At 34.6% G+C, this 10,719-nt stretch overlaps 1 pseudogene; it reads right to left on the bottom strand.

The window, feature by feature from the left end:
• Positions 1 to 261: 261 nt before the first annotated feature.
• LOC127561390 (inhibitor of growth protein 5-like) lies at positions 262 to 9,654 on the bottom strand (annotated as a pseudogene).
• Positions 9,655 to 10,719: the final 1,065 nt, after the last annotated feature.

The raw sequence follows: 10,719 nt of genomic DNA, 5'->3' as shown, positions 1-10,719 counted from the left end.
GCCTATTTAGCAAATATCCTGTGTGAATCATTAAAATGTGGCTACCGGGTTCAGTGCAATCGGGAAATTCTCATAAAGAAGTAGGAAAACAAAGTCCCTGTGACAAAGTGAACTACAGGAGTCTCATCCCGGAGAGAGAGCTGGTTTCAGTTTTTTGTTCTGAAATACCAAGAATTACAACTGGCCAGTGGATAATCAGTACCAGACCAAAACAAGAAGGTAATTTAAAAATAAAGATAAGCTATTACAACGGGAGGGAGGGAGGGAGGTAGTGACGGCTCTTCCGGAGTCATCCTTACTTCTTCTTCCTCTTCTCCTGAACACAGAGTGGACAGAACCACTTTCCTTTGGGCTTCACGGTGAGATCCACACAATCAAAGTGAAACCACTCTATGGGACAATCTGGATTGTCACAATCAATCATCTCTCCGTAGGACACCTGGTGGTCGGCTCGTTGGGGTCCACAGGCATGTCCAGGATGTCGGAAGGGTGCACAGAGAGGATGGTCTCAGCGAACTCCAATCCTCCTTTGAGTTTTTTCTTCTTCGGAGTATCCTTCTCTGAAGTGCATCTCCCACGAACCCGGGAGCCTCTCTTTTCTTTCTGGCCCCGGTCTTTTTTCAGGCGTCTTCCTCCCGAGCTCTCCAGGTCACTGCCCTCCATCTTCTCCTTCAGATGAGCTTCAAAGCGTGCAAGGTCCGCGTCAAGGCGGCGGATGTGTTTGTCCGCCACCTCATAGGTCTGCATGGCCAGCTGCATCTTGCTGTTCTCCTTGCATTTACTGTAAGCATTCTGGATCTTCTGCAGGGGCTCCACATGCTGCTCTGGGGACAGGTTCTTCACCGTGAAGATATACTCAGCTGCCAGGATGTCAATCTCCACCTTCTTATCTGAACACACCTTCTGTTCTTTGATCCAGTTCCTGCATCAGCTGGAAATTCCTTTGAGTTCACATGGAAGATTTTCAGTACTATCCAGGTAGTGCTCCAAGTACATGGCGGTGGCTATCTTAGTCCTGAGGCCCCAGCCGGCACGTCCACACTACAAATTTTTAATAAAAATATCTATTGTTTCTATGATTTATTCTTTGACATACCAATTCTTTTTTCACTTTTTTCTTTTTCTTTTTTTTTTTTTGTTTTGATTAAAGCTTTTTATTTTCAATATATGCACATGGATAATTTTTGACATTCATCCCTACAAAACCCTGTGTTCTAATTTTTTCTCTTCTTCTCCCAACCCCCTCCTCCAGTTGGCAAGTAATACAATATATGTTACATTTGTGCAATTTCTCTATATATATTTCCACAAATATCATACTGTCCAAGAAAAATAAGCTCAAAAAGGGGGAAAATGAGAAAGAAAACAAAATACAAGAAAATAACAACAAAAAGAGTGAAAATACAATGTTGTGGTCAACATTCAGTTCCCACTGTCCTCTCTCTGGGTGCAGATGACTTTCTTCATCACAATTCCATTGGAACTGGTTTGAATCACCTCATTGTTGATGAGAGCCATGTCCATAAGAATTGATCATCACATAATCTTGCTGTTACTGTGTATAAGGATCTCCTGGTTCTGCTCATTTCATTTAGCATTAGTTCATGTAAATCTCTCCAGGCTTCTCTGAAATCATCCTGTTGGTCATTTCTTACAGAACAATGATATTCCATAAAATTTGTATACCATAATTTATTCAGTCATTCTCCAATTGATGAGCATCCACTCCATTTCCAGTTTCTTGCCACTACAAAAAGCACCGCCACAAACATTTTTGCGCATGTGGTTCCCTTTCTTTCCTTTATGATCTTTTTAGAATACAAGCCCAGTCCAAACACTGCTGGATCAAAGGATAAGCACAGTTTGATAACGTTTTGGGCATAGTTCCAAATTGCTCTCCAGAATGGTTGAAACAGTTCACAACTCCATCAACAATGTATTAGTGCTCCAGTTTTCCCACATCCTCTCAAACATTTATTATTTTTTCCTGTCATTTTAGCCAATCTGAGAAGTATGCAGTGGTACTTCAGAGTTGTCTTAATTTGCATTTCTCTGACCAATAATAATTTAGAGCACCTTTTAATATGACTAGAAATGATTTTAATTTCTTCATTTGAAAATTGCCTGTTCATATCCTTTGACCATTTATCAATTGGAGAAGGGCTTGAATTCTTATAAATGTAAGTCAATTCTCTAGATATTTTAGAAATGAGAACTTTATCAGAACCCTTGAATATAAAAATTTTTTCCCAGTTTATTGTTTCCCTTTTAATTTTGTCTGCATTTGTTTTGTTTGTACAAAAACCTTTTAACTTAATATAATCAAAATTATCCAGTTTGCATTCAAAAATGTACTTAAGTTCTTCTTTGGCCACAAATTCCTTTCTTCTCCACAGATCTGAGAAGTTAACTATACTTTGTTCTAATTTGCCTATATCATTCTTTTTACTTTATTTTTTTTTCAGTGAGACAATTGGGGTTAAGTGACTTGCCCAGGGTCACACAGCCAGGAAGTATTAAGTGTTTGAGACCAGATTTGAATTTAGGTCTTCCTGACTTTAGAGCTGGTGCTCTATTTCCTACACCAATTAATTGCCTCGTTATATTACTCTTTATGTCTAAATCATGAACCATTTCAAGCTTATCTTGGTATAGGGTATTTAGTATGGGTCAATGTCTAATTTCTGCCATACTAATTTCCAATTTCCCCGGCAGTTTTTGTCAAATAGTGAGTTCTTATCCCCAAAAGCTGGGGTCTTTGGGTTTGTCAAGCACTAGATTAGTATAGTCATTGACTATTTTGTCCTCTGAACATAACCTATTCCACTGATCGATTACTTTGTTTTTTAGCCAGTACCAAATGGTTTTGATAACTGCTGCCTTATAATATAATTTTAGTGCTGGTACAGCTAGACCACCTTCATTTGCATTTTTTCATTAATTCCCTTGAAATTCTTGACCTTTTGTTCCTTTAGATGAATTTTGTTATTATTTTTTCTAGCTCTGTGAAGTAATTTCTTGGGATTTTGATTAGTATGGCACTGAATAAATAGATTAATTTAGGTAATATTGTCATTTGTTATATTCGCTCAGTCTACCTATGAGCACTTGATATTTTTCCATTTCATTAAACCTGATTTTATTTGTGTAGAAAGTGTTTTGTAATTGTGTTCATATAGTTCCTGACTTTGCTTTGGTGGGTAGATTCCCAAATATTTTATATTATCCTACAATTATCTTACATAGAATTACTCTTTGTATCTCTTGCTGCTGTACTTTTTTGGTAACATAAAAATGCTAATGATTTGTGTGGATTTATTTTGTATCTTGCAACTTTGCTAAAATTGTGAATTGTTTCTAGTAATTTTTTAGATGATTTTTTAGGATTCTCTAAGTAAACCATCATATCATCTGCAAAGAGTGATAATTTCATTTCCTCATAACCTTTAATTCTTTTATATTTCTTTTATATTTTCTAATTCTTTTAATCTCTTTTTCTTCTCTTATTGACAAAGTTAACATTTCTAATACAATATTGAATAGTAAGGGTGATAGTGGGCAATCTTCTTTCACTACTTACTTTGTTGGGAATAGTTCTGGTTTGTCTCCATTACATATGATGCTTGCTAATGGTTTTAAATAGATGCTACTGATTATTTTAAGGAAAACTCCATTTATTCCCATACTCTCTAGTGTTTTTAATAAAATGCTTTTTTCCACATTTATTGAGATAATTATATGATTTTTGTTAGTTTGCTTATTAATATAGTCAATTATGCTAATAATTTTCCTAATATTGAACCAGCCCTGCATTCCTGGTATGAATCATACTTGGTTATAGTATATTACCCTGGAGATGACTTTATGTAATCTCTTTGCTAATATTTCATTTAAGATTTTTTTCATCAATATTCATTAGGAAAATTTGTCTATAATTTTTTTCTCTCTTTTTATCCTATCTTGTTTGGGTATCAGTACCATGTTTGTGTCATTAAAAAAAATTGATACGATTTCTTCTTTCCCTATTTTTCCAGAGTTTGCATAATGTTGGAATTAATTGTTCCTTAAATGTTTGGTAGAATTCACATGTACATCCATCTGGGAGTTCATTAATAGCTTGCTCAATTTCTTTTTCTAAAATGGGACTGTTTAAGTAATTTGTTTCTCCTCTGTTAATCTGGCCAATCTATATTTTTGTAAATATTCTTCTATTTCACTTAGATTAGCATGTTTATTGGCATACAGTTGGGCAAAATAGTTCCTAATTGTTGCTCCAATTTCCTCTTCATTGATGGAAAGTTCATCTTTTTCATTTTGATCATTCATTGAATGATTCTGATGAAATCATTCATTTGAGTTTCAGTTTTGATTTTCTTCTTTCCTTTTTATGATCAAATTAACTCAAGGTTTATCTATTTTGTTGTTGTTGTTGTTGTTGTTGTTTTTCGTAAAACCAGCTCTTAGTTTTGTTTATTAGTTCAATAGTTTTTTTTTGTTTTTTTTTTTGTTTTTACTTTCAATTTTATTAATCTCCCCTTTTATTTTCAGAATTTCAAATTTGGTATTTATTTGGGTTTTTTTTATTTGTTCTTTTTCTAGCTTTTTAAATTGCATGTCCAATTCATTGATCTTTTCTTTCTCTATTTTATGCAAGTAAGCATCTAGTGATGTAAAACTTCCCCTAAGAACTGTTTTGGCTGTATCCCATAAATTTGGACATACCAATTCTTGAGGATTAAATTATTTAATTTCTAATTCCCTTTTTTCATTGTTCGTTCAGTAGCCTTTTTGTTGAATATAAATTTTATGGCATTGCATTTAGCAAAGTATGTATTTTATATTTTTTGCTCTTCTGTATTTTTTGTGAAGTTTTTATTATCTAATACATGGTCTATTTTTGTAAAAATGACAGGTATAGCAGGGAAATAGGTACATGCCTTTCTATTCCCATTCATATATTATTACTAGAGATTTATGATATGTAAATTTATGATATGTAAATCTAAAATTTTATTTAGATCCTTAAATTCTTTTTGTCTGTTTGGTTTGGAAATTTACCCAGCATTCTTCATAATTTTATGGTTTTTGCCTTGACTTCAAATGGACTTTTGCAAATAAAGAGAAGAAGCCAGATAGATGCAGGGGAAAAAATTCATCATAGGAAGTTACAGCAGAATGGAGAGCCAACCAAGGTTAATGCCAAATTGTCAGAATAATAGTCAGAAGTAGAGAACAGGGAAGCCTTCAAATTGTATCATCTTCTTTCTTTTCTACTATGTAATGGAAATGCTTGTTTTATTTCTTAAGTCCACAATAAAATAAATTCAATTTAAAAAAATGATTCTGAAATATAGACTGGACTAAATTTGACTTTGTTGATATGAAGTCAAGCCAAAAAGAGTAGAAATGTGACCTACAGACCCTGGAATGGTTACAGACCTCAAATAGGCTAACAACTTCTTCTTGACCTTTCTCTGTCTATTCGAGGAAAAAACAGATCTCCTGTTACTTGTAAATTCTTTTTGTGTAGGATACACTAGCCACTGGCAGGCTATATATTTCAATTCTATGTATCTCACTTTTAGGACTATATTATTTCAAAATGGTATATAAATGTTGTTTTTGGACTTGATTTCATCTAAGTCCATCTATGGATGGACTTAGAAAATTGCCTGAGGGTCAGTGGCACTCCAAAATTCACAAAGCCAGGATGTATCAGAAGGAGGTGTGTATCCACATCTTCCTTACTCCATAGTCGGATCTGTATCCACTACGCCAGGCCAATCAGGGCCTGCTCAGCCCTTGAAGTATACACAGATACTCCCTACCTGAGTTTAATCCAAGCAATTACATGAGAACTTTGGGGAGCCAGTTTCCAACCATGATGATTCTAAGGGTTGGGATTGTTTGATGATAAAAAGTCTTCTAACTGGCAAAGGACCAGAAAAAGCAGTGATTCCAAAGTTGTTGAACCAGTACTGAATATATAAAAGGCTTAAGCCAGCTCTTTTTGTTGCTGTGAAGAAACCAGGCTTCTCTTTCATGATCCCTAGAATGGAGGGAGAGAAGGATATCAGTACAGAATCCCAAAGTCATGGTGGCTATGAGCACATGTTCTCACCTTTCCATTTCTGTACCTAAGTGAAAGAGTTGTGAGATAGGAGTTCCTAGATGATCTATGTGAGTTCATGAGGACCAGAGGTCCCATGCAGGGTCCTACAGGTAAACAGAAATTAGTGGTAGTAGTTAACAACCAAGGAATCATTGGTAGATAATTAGTGAAAGACAAAAATAATGTCATCCAAGAACACTGCCAACTTTAGGGAATAAGACTTTTCATGGGAAAAAAGTGAACTTTCTATAGAGACATTGACTTTAAAGGGACTAGCTGAGCTTTCTGTTTAGTTGTTAAGAGAGAAAATAACTTTCAGGGTCAAGAATAGAGATGTAAAATGTGCATACCCTTTGATTCAACAGATCCCAAAGAGATTTTAAAGGAGGGAAAGGGATCCACATGTGCAAAAATGTTCATGGCAGCCCTCTTAGTAGTGGCAAGAAACTGGAAACTGAGTGGATGCCCATCATGGAGAATGGCTGAATAAGTTATGGTATATGAACGTTATGGAATGTTATTGTTCTATAGGAAATGATCAGCAGGATGATTTCAGAGAAGCCTAGAGAGACCTACATGAATTGATTCTAAGTGCAATGAGCAGAACCAGGAGATTATTGTACATGGCAACAACAAGATTATACAATGATCAGTTCTGATGGATGTGACTTTTTAGCAATGAGATGATTCAGACACAGGTCCAATGATCTTGTGATGAAGAGAGCCATTGTATACATATAGTGGATTTAACATTATTTTTTTTACCATATTTAACATATATTGGATTACTTGCCAACTAGGGGAGGGGGTATGGGGAAGAGGGGGAAACTGGAATACAAGATTTTGCAAGTGTCAATAGTGAAAAATTATGCATGCATATGTTTTGAAAATAGAAAGCTTTAATTTAAAAAAAAAGTAGAAATGTATCCTATACCACATATTCCCTGCATATGTACCTATTTCTATAATTTTTACCTTAGCACATTTTCTTTAGTGGCTTTGTGTGTGCAGGGGAGAGCTCATTTCCAATTTTGTTTTGTTTATTTATATTTTTTATAATTTTTTTTCTAATTTTTTGGCTAAATCTTTTTCTCAATGCTAATGGAATTCAGGGCAGTGAGGTAGTAGAGTGGATAGAGCATCAGACCTGGAGTCAGGTAGGCTCATTTTCCTAAGTTCAAATCTGATCTCAGGTACTTACTAGGTGACCTTGGGCAAGTCATTTATCTCCTCATCTGGAAAACGATCTGGAAAAGGAAATGGCAAATCACTCCAGTATCTTTGTCAAGAAAATTCTACATGGGGTAACAAAAGGTCAGATATAAAAGAACTACAACAAATGGAGTTTGACTTCTTTGAACAACGGGAGCACAAAAGTCAGGGCTCAGGAATAGCATTGTTAGGAACTGCAGTCCTTTATGTTACCACTAAACTGAGTGAAATGTATCCACATAATAAATGTGAAAATATGTTTAGAAGAATTTCACATGTTTAACCTATGTTAGATTACTTGCTATCTAGGGAAGGGGAAGGGGGAAAGGAAGGAAGAAAATTTGGAACACAGTGTTTTGCTAAATGTTGAAAACTATCTTTGCATGTATTTTGAAAATTAAGCTATTATTAAAAAAAGAAAAACAATTTTCTTTTTACATGACATTGTTGAGTAGATTTGCAAAGTAAAATATCTTCCCTAGTATCAATTTCGATAACATATGCATATGGAATCAAATGAACATATTTGATAACATCTGTTTTTTCATCTACTTCAATGCATAATAGGAAGATTTTAGTTTCTTAATTAATTGATCACAAAAAATATTCAGTTACATGGACAATTCTCCTTGCCACCATATTACCTGCAAATGAAAGTATTTGAAGCTGCTTTTCATATTATCAAGTTTTGATGTTTCAATGACATTAACAGATGCAGGTAGCATAAGCATTTCTTCTATTTATTGATACTTTTTATCTTTTGAGATTCTGTGAGTAGCCTTAAAAGATATAAACAATTCTTTTGATGTCACAGTTTTTTTAAGAAATTGTTTTTGCTAATTAGAATGTGAGCTCTCTTAGAGTAGAAATTGTCTATTTTTTTCTATTTCTATCCCCAGCATTTGACACAGGGCTTTGACTACAGTAAGCATGTAATAAATACTTCATTCATTAAAAGCATTTAATATTCTTAAGGGGAAAAAAAGAGTATCTCTTGCCTTGCTAATATATTCTGCATATATATGTTTTCAAGATAACATTACAGCATATTGTGCTATGCAAGATAACTAGCACCTCTGGTATAAGGGCTTGCTAATCCCTTTTCAAGGCTGCTCATTCACCTTTGGTGTTCACCTATCACCACACATTCACCTGTGGCTTCAAGAAGCTCTAATTTGCTCAACAGTCACACCCTCTAAAATGGTCTCAGCAGATGGGCTAAGTTGATGATAACCAATAGGTCACAAAATCCATTGGTGAGTTAGGGAGGTGTCAACCCCTAGTATGTGAAGACTTCGCCTGGCAGAATGTACATCTGAGAACAGTTTGTTCCAACAGACATAAAGAGGGCTGAAGCACACACAACAAGAGTGTTTCAAGCTTGATCTGATATCAAATAACAACTACAACAGTTTATTGGTTTTCATGCTATCCAAAGATGAAACATTTATGTACCCACAAGGCTCTTTTGTTTCCCTCAAAAACAATATTTTTGAATACAAATGGCATAGTGATCCTGGATTGGGTTTGTTTGGTTTTGAGGATTGTTTTTGTTTTGAATGTTTCCTGATTTTTGCTTCTTAAACTATCTCTGTTGTTTTACTTTGTACTAGTTTTTGTTGTAAAAAAGGTAAAGTTACAGTTGCCCAAGGTCCACTGGTTATATTCATCATTGATGTGCCTTGAAACCCATGTCCTCTCACTAGCCACTACTTTTCCACTGCAGATGAACTGTCTTGAATTCATTATTCATTTTTGCCTATCTTGAAGAATTATATGATATTAGGGCTTGGTTTGCTTATTTTATTCAGTGCCTTACTAATTGTTTTTAAGCTTTATTGAAGTTTTTGTTCTTATTTATAAACATTCATGTGTTATCCCCACTCTCCCCTTGTAACAGTGAGACAATTAAGTAAAACTAATAACACGGCGATCTCATCTGAAAGTATATTCGACCTCCCACATTTGTAACACTTCCACTTCTCCCTTTAAAAAAAAATTTATAAAAAGAAATCTATTTTCTCTCCTTCTTCCATTCCATTGAAAAATAGAAAAGATAAATAAATCCCTTGTAACAAATATGCAAACAAAACAAATTCCCTCACTTGCAATATATAAATACATATGTATTCAGTTGAACATAGTACATAGGAATGGTGATTATGTATGTCTTCATTTTGCCTCTGATTTTATTGAAAGAAGTTACATTTAATGGAAGCTCTTGCCTTATGAATTAACATATTTTTCCTGCTGAGATCAGCATGGTTGCTAATGAGGCTATGGTCATGCATTCAGTCCTACTGTTGGACACTTACTGTGCCCTTTTCCATGATTCCTAAGCAGAAGTCCCAACCCATTCTTGGATGAATACCTACCTTTGGTCACAGAGAGAGGAGAGAGAGTGTGTAGAGGAAGGGGGCAAATTCATTTCTTCAGTGAAAAATAAACATCCAAAATTTTTCTTCCTGATAATGGGGGAATGAACAAGTGTCACAATCTGGATATATATAAAAAAAAAGGCATTTTTATTCTTGTCAATAGAGATATTTTTCCAGACTGATAATTGACTTTTGTTTATTTATTGTTTTTTTTCATCTTGATGAGAAGTAAAAATTATAGGAATATGAAAAAATTTGGCTACTTTTGATATATCACAGATAAAGTTGTATTGGGGAGTTGGGCAGGAGAAACCATGCATGTGGGTTTACCCCACGCAGGTACTTCCAACTCTGGCAACTTATCTAATACCCTCTATCTGATGACTAGCAGTGGCTGTCTGTTGCCTAAAGATCAAATTACAAACCTCCTTGCCTGACATTTAAAGTTCATTACAATATGTCCACAGCCTACCTACTATTTCAGACATTTCACTTTATTAGAAATAGCTAGGTGATACAGAGGATAATGCCCTGTGTTTGAGAGGCAGGAAGATCTGTATTCAAATATGGCCTCAGACATTATACTAACTATATGACTTAAGACAAGACACTTAATGATTGTTTCAGTTTCTTCAGCTGTAAAATGGGGATGATAACAACACTTGCCTCTCAGGACTGTTGGGAGAATTAAATGAGATAATATTTGTAAAGTGTTTAGCATAGTGCTTGGCACATGGTAGATGATATATAAATGCTTATTCCTTTTCCCCTTCCCTATTCCCCTCTATAGTCTAGTCAAATTGCTAGTAGCTGTTGACTATTACTATTTTGTTCTTTCCCAACTCTAGGCATTCAAGAAAGTCATCTTTTTTTCATAATTATTATTTTGTTTATTTTTAAAAAACAGAATAGAAAAAAGAAACAAAACAAAACAGAATATTGTCATTTGCCCAGTTGTACATCAAGGAGGATGCTAAATATATAACAATAAATTACCAATTCCAGAAAGGATTTATA

The sequence above is a fragment of the Antechinus flavipes genome, chromosome 4 (genome assembly GCF_016432865.1).
Source record: "Antechinus flavipes isolate AdamAnt ecotype Samford, QLD, Australia chromosome 4, AdamAnt_v2, whole genome shotgun sequence".
NCBI lineage: Eukaryota > Metazoa > Chordata > Mammalia > Dasyuromorphia > Dasyuridae > Antechinus > Antechinus flavipes.
This window is presented reverse-complemented; position numbering and strand designations above follow the sequence as displayed.